General features: G+C 40.0%; 1 long non-coding RNA gene and 2 other non-coding genes across 6 annotated transcripts in view; all 3 read left to right on the top strand.

The window, feature by feature from the left end:
* The first annotated feature begins 5898 nt into the window (after positions 1–5898).
* LOC133475869 (uncharacterized) overlaps positions 5899–14747 on the top strand; it is a 103615-nt gene continuing 94766 nt past the window's right edge. For all 4 annotated transcript variants that reach the window (XR_009787958.1, XR_009787959.1, XR_009787957.1 and 1 more), the window contains exon 1: positions 5899–6290. This is a non-coding gene — a long non-coding RNA (uncharacterized LOC133475869). The remainder of the gene's footprint in view (positions 6291–14747) is intronic.
* On the top strand, positions 11164–11236 carry trnak-uuu (transfer RNA lysine (anticodon UUU)). The gene has a single exon. It is a non-coding gene; the product is annotated as a tRNA-Lys (tRNA).
* Positions 11807–11879, top strand: trnak-uuu (transfer RNA lysine (anticodon UUU)). Its single transcript has one exon. It is a non-coding gene; the product is annotated as a tRNA-Lys (tRNA).

Genomic DNA, 14747 nt, shown 5'->3' with positions numbered 1-14747 from the left:
TCTTACAATTTTCACATGACAAATTCTGTAAAGTCAACTGACTTGTTCCAGGATCAAATTGATGCTATTATAAAAACTTAATAATGCTACGAGATTTTTCAAGTAACATTCTGACATTCCATAACAGTCAAAGTATGAAGGCAAATTAACCACTACACCAAGATTTAATTCATATAATGTACTAAGCAGCCAGATGCTTATCACACTTATCAATGCCAATAGTGTCTATGAATTAAATTCCCAGATCTTTGGGTGTCATCAAACTTTCTCTATGCCATCACTGGTACCCTTTTGTGGTGGCTTTACACATAAAAAAGAAGAAAAATAATGAAATTGTAAATGACACTTTTGGAGTTATTCCTTTAGATTCTTACTCAGTTGAAGTCTCACAAGATTTGCTGTTACGCTGGGTGAACTCCAAATTCTACACCTTTTAGGAAAGAAAATTGGGGTGTCTACACTGTCTTTCTTTTTTAGGTCAGTAACTTTCAAGTTAAGAACATACTGTGACTCTCAGTCCATGTTGAATGCTGTCTTTATCAGGCCCCAAAACATCTGAAAACACGAGTGCGATGCATCAAACCAGAACGATTGCTTTCAAAAGTAGCACAGATGGATCCTCCATGCTGCAGCTTACCGATAAAGGATTTGTCTGAATCTGTTATTGCTGTTTTTTCCACAAACATCCACCTCCACAATCAACTGCAAGTGTGTTAATAACAAAATTATAGGCAATATTACACAATAGCACATAGCAAAATAGCACATTTTGATGGTCTACTTTTCAGACTGGTGAAAAATGACAAATCTCAGGGGTGCGTAAAAAAGTACAGTATATTCATAATTTCACACTCCAAAACCAGTACAGGGCAGCATATAACTAAGCTAACAACATTGCAAAAACTAAGAATGTACTGTAGTAACTACTGTAAGTGTAGTGTGTGTTCTCTTGTCGACACCAAATTAGAAACTGTTGTAGCGGACATGCTCCCCGCGAGGTGACACAGTGACTCCCCTCCGCAGCTTGATAAACTGCATTCTTCCAAGCGGCCTGCTGTCAGACAGCCACTGGAAGACTCTACTGGAAGTTAATTAGCAGGTCCCCTCGAAATCTTGGTTTACAGTCATCAAAGAGTCCTTTCTTCATTTGAACTGACAGCAGGCCAAAAGGATGGGCTCCTCTGCGGCGTTTTGAGAGTACTGCAACCCGTGAACTTCCATTCCGTTGTTTGCTAACCAAGGATAAATGTCTGTTTTGATATTTCAATATCAGAAATATTGATGTCAGTGTTTCAACTTTATAAGCGCAGCTGCAAAATATTGAGAATTGTTTGTCTTGATTTGACTCCAAGCAGCATGAAATGTGATTTGAACCATAAGCAGTTGATCTGCCAAGACTAAAGTATAAACAGTCATCCGATATGCTTGACCTATGAGTAAAGAGAGCACAAAGTTGAGGTTATTTTATATTAATATATGATTTTATACCCATTTTATGGGTCAAAATTGTAGACTAGATTCAAAGTGATGGGTGTGGTCTTGTCTGGTCCTCTTCGACACGCCCCCGGGGTACTTAACCCCTGACTCCCACTCTCTTGCTCTCTCGCATTTTCTCTCTCGGCCACCCCTCCCCCCTCTCCTTGGGGATGGAGACTCGGCTTCCCAGCCTCTCCGTGGGCCACCGCTTGGAGATCAGAGCAGCTGCTACTAAAGTACCAGGTACGCTTCCAGCCAAGCGTGATCGCGCTGAAATTGCTAGCGAGTCCCTGAAAAGGCAGAAAGAGAGACGGTCATATTCTTCCAACGAGGCGTGACGAACAACAGCTGATCTACGTTCATGAGTAACACACCAGTGTTTGCCAGAGTGTACATACAATATTAGTGCCTAATAATTTTGGGGAAATTACTAGCTTCACACAAAATCTTAACTTTGTCCTCTCTCTCTCTGTCTCTCTCTCTAGTCCGGAATGGACACGTTAAACGCTTGCGTTTTCAACTTTAGTCGAACACACGATGTCCTATTTCCCTTTTCGTATGCCTATTTTCCATCTTTTTACCCTTATTAGTGTTATTTTCTTTCTTTAGTTAGACCCCTTTTGTGTGTTTCCGTCTAGATCCCTTGTAGATGTCATTAAATATACTATAAAATTCCACTGTTGGTTGTGTTTTGTGTGGGTTGAGCTTAACAATGAACCTCTGTTGTCTAGGACTCAAAATTTCATAAAATGTAGCAACCTTCAGATTATGAGACTGATCAAAAGGTTTATCGTCACTTTCCCTAAATTTTATACATATAAAAAGTGAAGTGGCTCCCCTTTACGAGACAAATTAGTTTAATTAGAACTTTAAAGGGTACATTTTCATTTACATTTCAACCAATATACGCTACACTGTTGACATAAGGGGCTCTATTTTTGTGACTGGCAATAAATACATTGCGACGTGTGGTGTAACTCTGCGAGGAGGCAGGTTAGACCTGGTGTTCATAATCTTTGACATGGCAGAAGAAGAAACTGACTTTCTTGAGTCCAGGAGGTTGAAGTGTGCAAATTATGTTTATATAGACCCGGTGTTCATAAGCTTTGACATGGCAGAAGAAGAAACTGACTTGCTTGAATCCAGAAGGTTGAAGCGTGCAAAATATGTTTATATAGCCCTCCATGGGCGGCTAATGTAAACTTAGCTAAGGAGGAGATCAAGACCATCCCCCACTCCCAAATGTTCTCATTGCCAACAGCCTCTTAAATATCCAGACGTCATTTATTTCTCAGGCATTCCCTCTCTTTGTACTATTGTAATCCAGCTACAGCGGCAAGCATAATCTGCTTCTTCCTTGACAATCGTGCCATGTTATTTGTGGTTCAATATAATAAAATACATTTTAAAAATGCAGTAGTATATTTAGTGCCTCAAAATGTTGTTTTTACTGATAAAAACTCCAGGAGTCATAATTTCTCCCGTGGCAGCGAGTTGGTTATACTGTATGTGCAAGGGTCAATTGCCTGGTGTGCGGGTGTGTCTTGCCAGTTGTATTTTTGTGGCAATTGTCCAGTTCAGTTGCGCTCGGCTGTATCACTAAGTGTGCAGATGGCTTTAGGGGACACACTGGCGTAAATATCAGCCCAACAGTTGCCCAGTAAAAATAATATTGCTAAAGTTGTCACCCAGTTGTCTTTCCACTGTCATTATAAAAATGACACTGTCATTATGTTTAATTAACATTGCAGCTGCAAGAGCTAAAACAAAACACCATTACTGCTTAAGTTATGACACAACATAATGGAAGACTTGATAGGACCTCAGTCTGTTAAAAATAGCAACTTGTTCATTGCTTACTTCTTTGTGGATGCATTTTTTTTTTTTACCAAACAATGGGCTCACAGTCACAACACAGCACCCATGGCCATCTACAAAGGTGACTGACTAAAATAATGACAATAGCCCTCATTCACTAACAGCATATGCAAAAATTTGAGTTTAAATTGTCAGTATGCACGTTTGACGCACAAATCTGTAATTCATAAATATGTCATACTTGAATTTGTGCGTATTGTGTAATAAAATTTTGAACCTCCTCAGACCATACATGTGCACAAATAATGAAGGAACAGCTTTTGAAAAAACATCAAACATACATCTTTTACCCAAGATACACAACATATTGAAACTACAGTTATTAATAAAAGTGATAATAATAACTTTATTTACCCAAGATGCACAACATATTGAAACTAGAGTCATTTATAAAAGTGATAATAATAACTTTAACAATAACCTAAACTGGGAATTTGCGAATGTGTCGACTAATGTCTTAAATAACCGTGAAAAGGACACTCCTCAACACTTTTCAAGTGCTAATTTGTCCTGTATGTAGAGTAATATGTAAAGTATGTATGCGTGTATCCGCCACTGGCTATCTTTTGGCAGTGGTAGCACGTCTCAGAAGTGATTTTGCATATCCACTGAACTTGTGCACAGAGTAAGAACATTTCTACGCATTTATTAGTGAATGAAGCCTAAGGTCTGTAAATAGGGGGGTTTAGGACATATACAGCGGTATAATATTATTAATTATTTGAAAAGATTTCTATTTATTTTAATCATTACCTTTGCTGATTGACTTAGCAACATCAAATGGTTCGAGCGAGGTTTGTTTAAGACTCAAGTATGAATGAACAAATATGGTTCCAGTGCAGTTTGAGATGGGTGCTGGCATAGAATGAAGTTAGGACAAGCCAGCTGATAATGCTCCTCTGTGATGCCAAAGAAGCAGTGTACATGGCCAACAAGAGGACCAAAGTTCTCTTAAACAGCTTGGTGAACTCAAGCGTCTGTACCCCCTAAGGCCACCACCTGTCTTGGCAAGGCATCAGGAGCAGGAACAAGAGCATGGCAACCGAGTGGCATGGGGCCAGAAATAGAAGAAACAGAAATCAGCCTTTTCCAGCACGCATCGGGAACACATTAGAGAAATAGCTCTGCATCTGAAGAGGGTGCAGGGAAGATAAGTACATTATGGTACATGTTAAATATTTGCACAAAGAAGAGGCATTCATTTAGTTTTCTTCCTATGCTGTACCCAAGAAATGTGTCAAAATTTAAAACTATACTAGAATGTTCAAGTATCGCTTTCTATCTTTTCAAAGAAAAATATCCACGACTGACTTTTTCTGTTTTTGTTTCACGAGAGGATGCTAGCCGCCATGTCCCACATCTTATCCCCACCATCCACTGCTTGTTAGTGTAATCGCTGTCCCTTTGGTGGCTCTTCACATGATATAGTTTCATGCTACAATTAACTGCTGCGGGGATTGCACATCAACAAGAATGTCCCTTCAGCAGAGCGGCGCTACCCCGGGGAGTTGATATAGGGATGAGTCAGAAAGTAGAAAGAAAATAAAAATGCAAGAGGGGAGAGGACAGAAAGTGAGAAAGAAGCAAGGAATGTGGCGTACCAAAGCTCCACACCACTTGTGTCTGTAATCTCTCAGGGAAGGGCTGGATATGAAAGGAAGAGGTACAGTTTGTGCTAAGAGGGTTGCTTCTGCCCCCTACTGCAGATGAGGTGTTGATGGGAGATCATTTTGGGAAGAAGTCTTCAAATCTGCCCCTCATACAAAATGATGTGGTTTTTATGAATAGATAATATATCGAAAAATGGATCATTAAAATCTATATATATATTTCCACTCCTTGACTTATTCAGCTGGTGATCAATATCAATGTCCAAGTGAGGATGATGAGATTCTGTAAGTTTTTTCTTTAGTTTCACTCGCCAGATAATGTGAGTGTGAATGGTTTTGTTACTCTATGTGTGGCCTGTCATTGACTGGTGAGCAGTCCAGGGTGTAGTTAACGAAGTGACATGACCTTTTGTCTGAAGTCAGCTGGTATAGACGCCTGCTGACCCACAAACCTGAACAGGATAAATGGTAAATAAAATGGATTTGCGGATGTTTTGTTTAATAGGTCAACATTTTTCAAAATCGTATCTCCGGCAAATTGTATTCGTATGTGTAGATGCAGTATTGTATCTGGATCGAATCCAGTTTACACATTTGGCAGCAATTAAAATTTAACATGGAGAGTCCCATATAGTATGCCCAGATACTTCTATATTTAAAAAAATCTCAAACTGGTTGCAAGAGCTTCTGAATCTGGATAAAACTCTACCATTTTTAGTTATACTATCTACCTGATCGTAGATCAGTGGGCCACAAAGAGCCAGTCAAAAGTAATTATTTTAAAAAATATTTTAAAAAATTAAATGCACATCTGACATTACAGTGTTCCCTCGCTATATCACGGAATAAAACACCTGTACTGTACAGTACAGTACAGTACAAAAGATCAGTTGTGCTGAGTCTTGATAATTCAGAGTGTGTCTGAATGCATCGCTTCTCCGTGGCTGTGGGCAAGCCGAGAGTTTGTTGACGGTGTACGTCTCACGGTAACTGTGCTTCGTTACGTTATCGAAAAATGTGAGATAAATAGACTGACGTCTCGCTGTTTATCCTCGGAAGACATTACAATACTTTATGTCCTACAATGCCGCCCAAAACAAGGCACCTGCTGGTTTGCAGTTAGCGGCGGAGCAAGATGCTAGCAGTAGCAGCTGTCTCGCAGTAAAGATGGAACTTCTGGACCAGTTGAATAAAAGGCAGACCGGCACAAGGTTTATGCCTGTCTGTAGCCATTATGGCATAAATGAATCTTCGGTCCGCTTCATATAGAAGGACGAAAATAATATCTGGGTGACAGCCGCAGTACAATCGACATCAACTTTAATGGTGAGTACCTTCATTTTAAATACTGTTAATATGTATGTTTAAGAGTATAAAAAGTGTTTAAGGGAAAAGGAACTGTTTATGAGTACCTTAGAGGTTAATAAGAGTCATGGAAACAATAATTGTGGGACTGGAGCGAGTCATACAACTTAAAAATCTGTAAAAGAAAAAAATATATATATATGGATGCTACATCGCGGAATTCACTTATTGTGGGGGTGGCCTGGAACCTAACCCCCGCGATAAGCATTTATTTGGAAAGGCATGTGCCAGGAGGAGTCTCTTAACCATGAACATCTGATTCATGTTACGACAATCTTGTGTGCATTGAGTCTCGGCTCAAGCCCTCCTGTGTGGACTTTATGTGGATCTTTGGTTCAATACAATTTTAATTCAGTGTGTGTTTCCCTAATGTTTAACTATAAGTAGTAGTTAACTTTAAATGTTTTTTTTTTTTTTTTAAACTATTTAATGACCATTATGAGGGCATGGTGAATGACTGGTTAGCACATCTGCCCCACAGTTCTGAGGACCGGGGTTCAAATCCCAGCCTCGCCTGTGTGGAGTTTGCATGTTCTCCCCGTGCCTGCGTGGGTTTTTTCCGGGTACTCCGGTTTCCTCCCACATCCCAAAAACATGCATGGTATGTCAATTGAAGACTCTAAATTGCCTGTAGGTGTGAATGTGCGTGCGAATGATTGTTTATATGTGCCCTGCAATTGGCTGGCAACCAGTTCAGGGTGTTCCCCGCCTCTCACCTGAAGATAGCTGGGATAGGCTCCAGCACGCCCGCGACCCTCGTGAGGATAAGCGGTACAGAAAATGGATGGATGGACCATTATGAAAGTTGAAATTACTTTGCGTGTAGCATTAATGATTTTATGCAGGTATCAGTGTGAACCTGGAACAATGTGTTGCTATTCCCATTATTTCCTTTCAGAAAAAAATATGAAAATCTTAATGTATCATAGGTGGACAACGATAATTTTTTTGACAGGTCACTGAAAGATATGCAACTATGTTTCAAGCCCGACTGGTTCATATTGGGCTAATGAACAACTTCTACAATTGAGAAAACCAATTAGCTCTGGAGTATTTGTAGAAGAAGCTCGGGTGGTTAAACAGTGACTGGTTTGATGACTTAACTGTTCGTAGTGGAAATAATTCTCTCCCTCTTGCTCTCTCTCTCACACACATCCTCACTCTAACACACGTATACACACACACACACACACACACACACACACACACAAGGTATCCTCTAAATCAACTCAAATAACATATGCTTCTTTTCTACCAGCTGTTGTCTCAGTCTCATGGGCTGCTTGTCCTGATAAACAAACTCACACTCGTCTAATAGCTGCAACAAATGATCAATTTTTATACCCTTGTAAACTGTAAATTCCTTTGTGCCGTTCACAAGGTCCTAGTTTAGCTATACAAGTGTACTGTAATTTATGCAAGAATATATATATATAGGGGTCACAATGGAATTCATGTTTGTAAATTACAAGTGGAACAATATAGCGGCACCAAGATATTCCACATAGGGTCATTTAACAACGATTCTGCTCGACTGGGAAGGTGAAAATATGAAAGCCTAAAATGGTGAGCATCCATAAGAACAGTGGGGGTTGGGGTGGGGGGCAGACAGGCGGTACTGCCTCTGCCTCACAGTCCTGCAGAATATTGGCTGTCAAGGAAAAGATATGCAATCAATCATGAGCAAAGTCACAGCCAATGTGAAGGATACCAGTTCTCCTTAGGCCTCGTGTCACTGACGGGACATCAGTCAGATCACGTGTGACTGTGCTACAGATTGAGATTGATAGACACTGAGTGTATGTGCTTTTAAAGTGCATGAGAAGGCGGGAAACTGACCCCCCCATGGCTGTAAAATAGATTTAAATATGCGTGTGTGCAGAAAAAAGGGATCCATCATCACATTTGTGAAGATGCTACAATATCAATGATGCTGAGATGGGACCTCGTGGGTAGATATCCCCTTGCTATTGCCTTATTAGAATCTGCCACTTCCCAAAGTATAATATGAAAAATAGAGTCCACTGCTTTTGGATTCCTTTATGTTTGTTTGTTTGTTTGGCAGGCGAGCACGCACACACAGACAAATTCCTTCCTTCAATTCCTTTAGCATCTCTCTCTTTGTCTTGCAACTTCGACAAACCAGTTCTCTTATTTGAAATTCACTTCAAGTGGAAGAAAAGGATCTGAAGCCTTGATGTTTAAGACTTTGCAGTAACTCTCAGTTCTCCCGCTGAGGCAGTCACTTGATGCTGTTTTGCTTTGGAACATTTTGGCTGTTCAATCATTCAGGAACGGCTGCAGCAACGAACAACCGACTGTCGTTTTTTCAAAACTTCACTGTCCGCTGCATTTAGAGTTCAATCAAGGAGATGTGTGGTGTTCGACCGCATGTATTTTGTTATTTTATGTCATTCCATGGCGCCCATGCAGTCGCTTTTGATCTTTGTTGGGTCTAGCGATAGATTTCTCTGGATTTAGATGTGATCAGATACTGATGGGATTTATCAAGCATGTGCAAGCTGCCCTCTGCAAAAACAGCCACCATGCAAATCATGGCTGTGTTTTGCAACCCTGACAAAGAACATCATGTATGCGCAACTCTGCCAAATCCATGGACATTGTCAGCTGGCACATCTTGCGCATTGAACTATAATCCCAAAAGCCAGTCTGGATTTTAAGCAGTAACACTGCAAAGTTGTTACCCAAACATCCTGAAAGACTCAATCAATAGAGACTATTCTTTGCAGTGTCTTTTTTCTTCCAATAAAGTTAAAAAAAAAACAAAAACAAAAAAAAAACAGAAACATCCACCCATTATTCAAAGCTTTCAGTCGGACAAGTGGGCAGCATCGGTAACACACTCCTGAAGCTGTTAATGAGCAACCCAGAAATACCAGTAACTAATGAACAGACCTCCACCAAAATGATTTGCCAGCTGCATTGGTCCTGATGCTTTATAGGGGATGGATGCCATGTTGGTGCATTTCAATTATGAGTCTTTTCCCCACTATTGATCGATCCTGGGTGTCACTAAGGTATCTCCCAGAGGTGTGGACTCGAGTCACAACTTGGATTCGAGTGATGAATTTGATGACTTGACAATATGTTATAAGACTTGCAACTCGACTTGGATTTGAAAAGTAGTGACTTGTGACTTCACCTGGCCTTGAACCTATTGACTTGATAAGACTTGTGACTTTGACCAAAGCACTGAGAAACTAACACTTTGTAGCTTTCTCTTTCTATAGCTATATGTGCAACACACTGTTTTACTACAGGAAAATGTGATAGGGGAAAACATAATATTGAAGGTTGTAATGATTATTTATTAAGTCAAAGTGAACCACAGCACTATTGCTAATGTGTAATTTGTTCTTAGTATTATCTTTTAACAGTTAACACAATGTTGGTCACACTGGTAGAGGAATTGACCAAGAGGTCATTCTTGGACACACTACCTTAAGTAATGGGTTCATATAAAAAAAAAAAAACACGGTACAAACTAAATCAACAATAGATGTGACAAATAAATAAGGTTATACATTCCAAGAACAGATACAGAAATGACACAACCTCTAACACACGTATATACACACACACACACACACACACACACAAGGTATCCTCTAAATCAACTCAAATAACATGCTTCTTTTCTACCAGCTGTTGTCTCAGTCTCATGGGCTGCTTGTCCTGATAAACAAACTCACACTCGTCTAATAGCTGCAACAAATGATCAATTTTTATACCCTTGTAAACTGTAAATTCCTTTGTGCCGTTCACAAGGTCCTAGTTTAGCTATACAAGTGTACTGTAATTTATGCAAGAATATATATATATAGGGGTCACAATGGAATTCATGTTTGTAAATTACAAGTGGAACAATATAGCGGCACCAAGATATTCCACATAGGGTCATTTAACAACGATTCTGCTCGACTGGGAAGGTGAAAATATGAAAGCCTAAAATGGTGAGCATCCATAAGAACAGTGGGGGTTGGGGTGGGGGGCAGACAGGCGGTACTGCCTCTGCCTCACAGTCCTGCAGAATATTGGCTGTCAAGGAAAAGATATGCAATCAATATGCAATCAATCATGAGCAAAAGTCACAGCCAATGTGAAGGATACCAGTTCTCTGGTTCTCTGGCAGACTGGGACTGCATTCCCTGTCTCCGCTCCCCCGCCGTGACAGGCAGCCACAAGGATGCCTGGTTTATCTCACACGGACGCTAAATGAATTACCAGCTAGACCGAAGGAGCTCATCAAAGCAGAGACGAGGAATCCTGACTGCTCACCCGGATTTTAAGTTAATTACCAGTTATCCCAGAAACCTGCGCTCCCAGTCATCAGGAGACCCCCTGGGCATGCAGGACTCAAGACACCGACTCAAAAAGCTTGAAAATCCGCTGGTCCACCATGCCAAGATAAAGTTCAAAAGACCATTTGTCCTTTTGAAAGGCAACTCGTTGAGACATCTGGGACAATGGATTGGACATGAGCGACACCCACAGGCGGTGGAGTGTTTACCATCACAACAGCGCCGCAAGTGATTGTATTTCTGCATATTTGAGTGTCTGCTCTGAAATCTGTTTGGAAACATAACCGGTTGAGATGTTTCACGCCACACAACACAAATGCCACATTGCAAATATTACAGTGTTCTCAACAACCACATACAATTGAAACATTCATTACAGGGATTAAAGATGATGTGCGTTGTTGACAGTTTACACAGTCTAAAAGATTGATCACCAATCGTGTTTCAAGATACCATGGCTTGGTTGCTGTTCATATGAGTAGAATGGACTAAAATAAAAACATAGATAAAGGACCTGGATAGCTCAGTTGGTAGAGCATCACACTTTTAATCTGAGGGTCTAGGGTTCATGTCCCTGTTCAGGCAATCTACAAGAATAATTTATTACCTTTCATTTGTGTATTGTAGTCTTGAACACTTGCTCCTCAACTGACCCACCCACACCGCGACCTCCTGATAATAGGTCAACAATGAAAGTGTTGAATTGAATTTCTTGAGGGTTCTCTTTAATGTTTTGGATTGGCACAGTTTTCAATTTGTATTTTTCCTGCCCAAAAGTAAAGTGAGTAAAGACTGGCATCTCATCCCTCTAAAGTGGCCACATCTCCCTGACCTCAGATGATTGTTTACCTCAGTTTCTTGTTGCAAAACTGAAATTCCTGACTGGAACTTCACATTGCTTTTCTATCAAACAACAGCACTCATTGCCATTTTTAGACCCATTGCCCCAATATGGGTCATAAAAAAGTCTTGCTTGGTGGTCAGTCCATATCTTTAAGATGGGTACAAGCGTGACATTGAGCCCAACTTTGTTGACAGTTTACAGTCGAAAAAAATGATCATCACCGAATCGTTTCAAGAAACCATGGCACCTTTAGCTTGTGTAGTCGCTGTTCCTGTGAGTAGAATGGACTAAAATAAAAACACAGATCCAGGACCTGGATAGCTCAGTTGGTAAAGCATCAGACTTTTAATCTGAGGGTCCAGGGTTAAAGCCCCTGTTTGGGCAATCCATCAGAATAATTGTTATTACCTTATATTTGTACATTGTCGTCTTGAACACTTGCTCCTCAACAAACCCCTCCACAGTGCTTCTTCCTGAACTGAAATAGGTTAAGAATGAAAGTGTTGAATTGAATTTCTTGAGGGTTCTCTTCAATGTTCGGCATTGGCACTATTTGTATTTTTCCTGCAGTAAAGTAAAGTGAGTAAAGCTTGTGGCTTCTCATCCCTCTAGAGTGTCCACATCTCCCTGACCTTGGATGATTGTTTACCTCAGTTTCTTGTTGCAAAACTGAAATTCCTGACTGGAACTTCACAGAGTCACTGATGGTGTCGTGGTACACTCACCTGACTTTGGTGCAGGCAGTGTGGGCTCAGTTTCCACTCAGTGACGGTGTGAATGTGAGTGCGAATGGTTGACCGTGTCTATATGTGCCCTGCGACTGACTGGTGACCAGTTCAGGGTGTAGTCCGCTAGGATAGGCTCCAGGGCCGCGTGACCCTAACCAGGATAAGCGGTGTTGAAAATGAATGTGTGTGTGTATATATATATATATATATATATATATATATATATATATACACACACGCACATACAAACGTAAACAACAGTAGTATTATGTGAACAGATGATCGTCCAAAAGGTAGAACATTGCTGCAAATATGTTTTATGCATTAAACTACATGTACTCACTAAGTGTAGTTAAATGACTGTTTGTTTTACTTGTTTTTGATTATGAACCTTTGAATTAAAGCATCCCTCAAAATGTATGCGTCTTCTTTGTGCAACCATGATTTTGTAATATGCTTGCATCGTCTCATTCCGATTACAGTGCATCAGTGTTTGAATTTTCTGGCACAAAAGTTCTCAGATTTGTCAGAACAACAACAAACATTGCACACTATCTAATCAATACTGCTCTTTGCTTATTAGGGCAGACATGTTTTGCAGAAAGGCAAAGACGACTCAAGCTCAAACTTGATGTGCTTTTGTCAAGATAGCATGTTGGAGGAAGACAGTCTTTTTTTGTTGTTTCATTGCAGAAGCTGCTGCAGGCCCAAATATGGCCTACTTTTTCGTTTACCTTTTCCTCTCCTGCGAATTGCTGAGACATAAGATAAGATTTAAATATAGCCAGCGCAGATGTTTGCAAGAGATATTTTTTTAGTTCAGTGTTAATTCGACTCATTTGTACTTCTGTAGAAGTAGAGGAGGAGGAATAAATAAGTTATAATATAAAGGTAGACTCACAGTGAGAAAATGTCCAGAAAACCAAGTGTTTTCATTCATTCCAAATAAATGAATGGAATGAAAATCCTTAAGTACAAACTTCAACTGTGTTTAACGTTGTTTAATGGTACAGTAGTTGAAGTCTGGTTGTCAAGTGGGAGAAAAAGACGGTTATCAAAAAAGGTGGAAGGAAAAAACATTTACTCTCATTATTGTAATTGAGTATTTTTTGTGTGTTCCTGTATTCAAGTCATTTTGAAATGTGCAATTGAGGTTAATCAGAGACACTTTAAATGGTAGCAGGTGTGGGCTGACTCCCGTTTAACATTAGTTAAATGTAATTGATTAATTCTGAACACAGCCTCAGACCAGTCATAAGTGGATGTGCATACTTGTGCAACTATATTATTTGAATTCATTTTTACTTCTCCTCTAGAAAAGATTAATAAATAAATTAATTAATTACATTTAAAAAAACAATGAAAGTCGCACAGGTTATATCCAGGCCACATTCATGGTGGACAAGGTCTAAAATGAGATTTATCTTGGTGTGATTGTTTACATATCACAGGGGTGTGTAGACTTTTCATATCCACTGCATGTGTATATTCCTGGGAAAGTAAAGGCTCTCCACTCTCCGGTGAGCCATCGCCTGCAGCACTATGGCTACAATCCCAGCATGTGAACCACTAATACACTTCAAACCTCTTCCAACCTTTACTGAAGCAAAACCACATCAGCATGTAGATCAGGAGAAATACTGAAATACTGCTTAATTTGTCTACCATCCATCATGCACTTCTGATTAAACACACGGTGAATGGTGCATTGCTCAATGAAAAGCTGAAGCCAACTTGTGCAAGTACCATTAAATGAGTGCCATGACCTGGTGTGTGGTGGATAAGATAGTTGTGTCTAGAAGGAGCAGATTACCATTAGACATTTGTTATCGGCAGTCATTGGGAGCAAACGGTTGACGAGAGGGAGCTCTTCTGAGACTTACACATGATTCCAAAAGCATTATTAATTTATACTGTTGCAGAGGAGAGGTGATGCGGTGGAAGTTTAAAAAATGTGAATTCATCCATCCATGTTCTATACTGCTTTATCTCATAAGATCGTGGGTGAACTGGAGCCTATCCCAGCTGACTTCAGGCAAGAGGAGGGGGAAACCTTGAACTGCTGGACAGCCAATCAACCTGAACATATAGTCAAACAACCATTCACACCTATGGATGATTTGGAGTCTTTGAATGAACCTAGCATACATGTTTTTGGAATGTAGGAGGAAGGAAGGAAGGATGGATGGAGCCAAGATTTTAACCCCAAACCTTAGAACTTTGAGATGGACAAGCCTCCCGCACATACATGTGCTGCCTAAAATTTTCATTTTTAAATACAAATAAAATTCATTTAAATTAATCTGTGAGCCCTAAACTGTTCAGCTAGTTACCTTCACCGAGCATGAGGTGCACAAGGTGACAGGTGATTTTCAGAATCAGAATCTGAATCATCTTTATTTTGCCAAGTATGTTCAAAAAACACACAAGGAATTTGTCTCAGGTAGTTAAAGCCGCTCTCGTACGACAACAGACAGTCAATTGACAGAGAACATTTTTGAGACATGTCTCATAAAGACAGAGA

This window comes from Phyllopteryx taeniolatus, chromosome 3 (assembly GCF_024500385.1).
Source record: "Phyllopteryx taeniolatus isolate TA_2022b chromosome 3, UOR_Ptae_1.2, whole genome shotgun sequence".
In the NCBI taxonomy this organism is placed as follows: Eukaryota; Metazoa; Chordata; class Actinopteri; order Syngnathiformes; family Syngnathidae; genus Phyllopteryx; species Phyllopteryx taeniolatus.
Note: the sequence above shows the minus strand (reverse complement) of the source record. Positions and strands in the feature narration are given on the sequence as shown.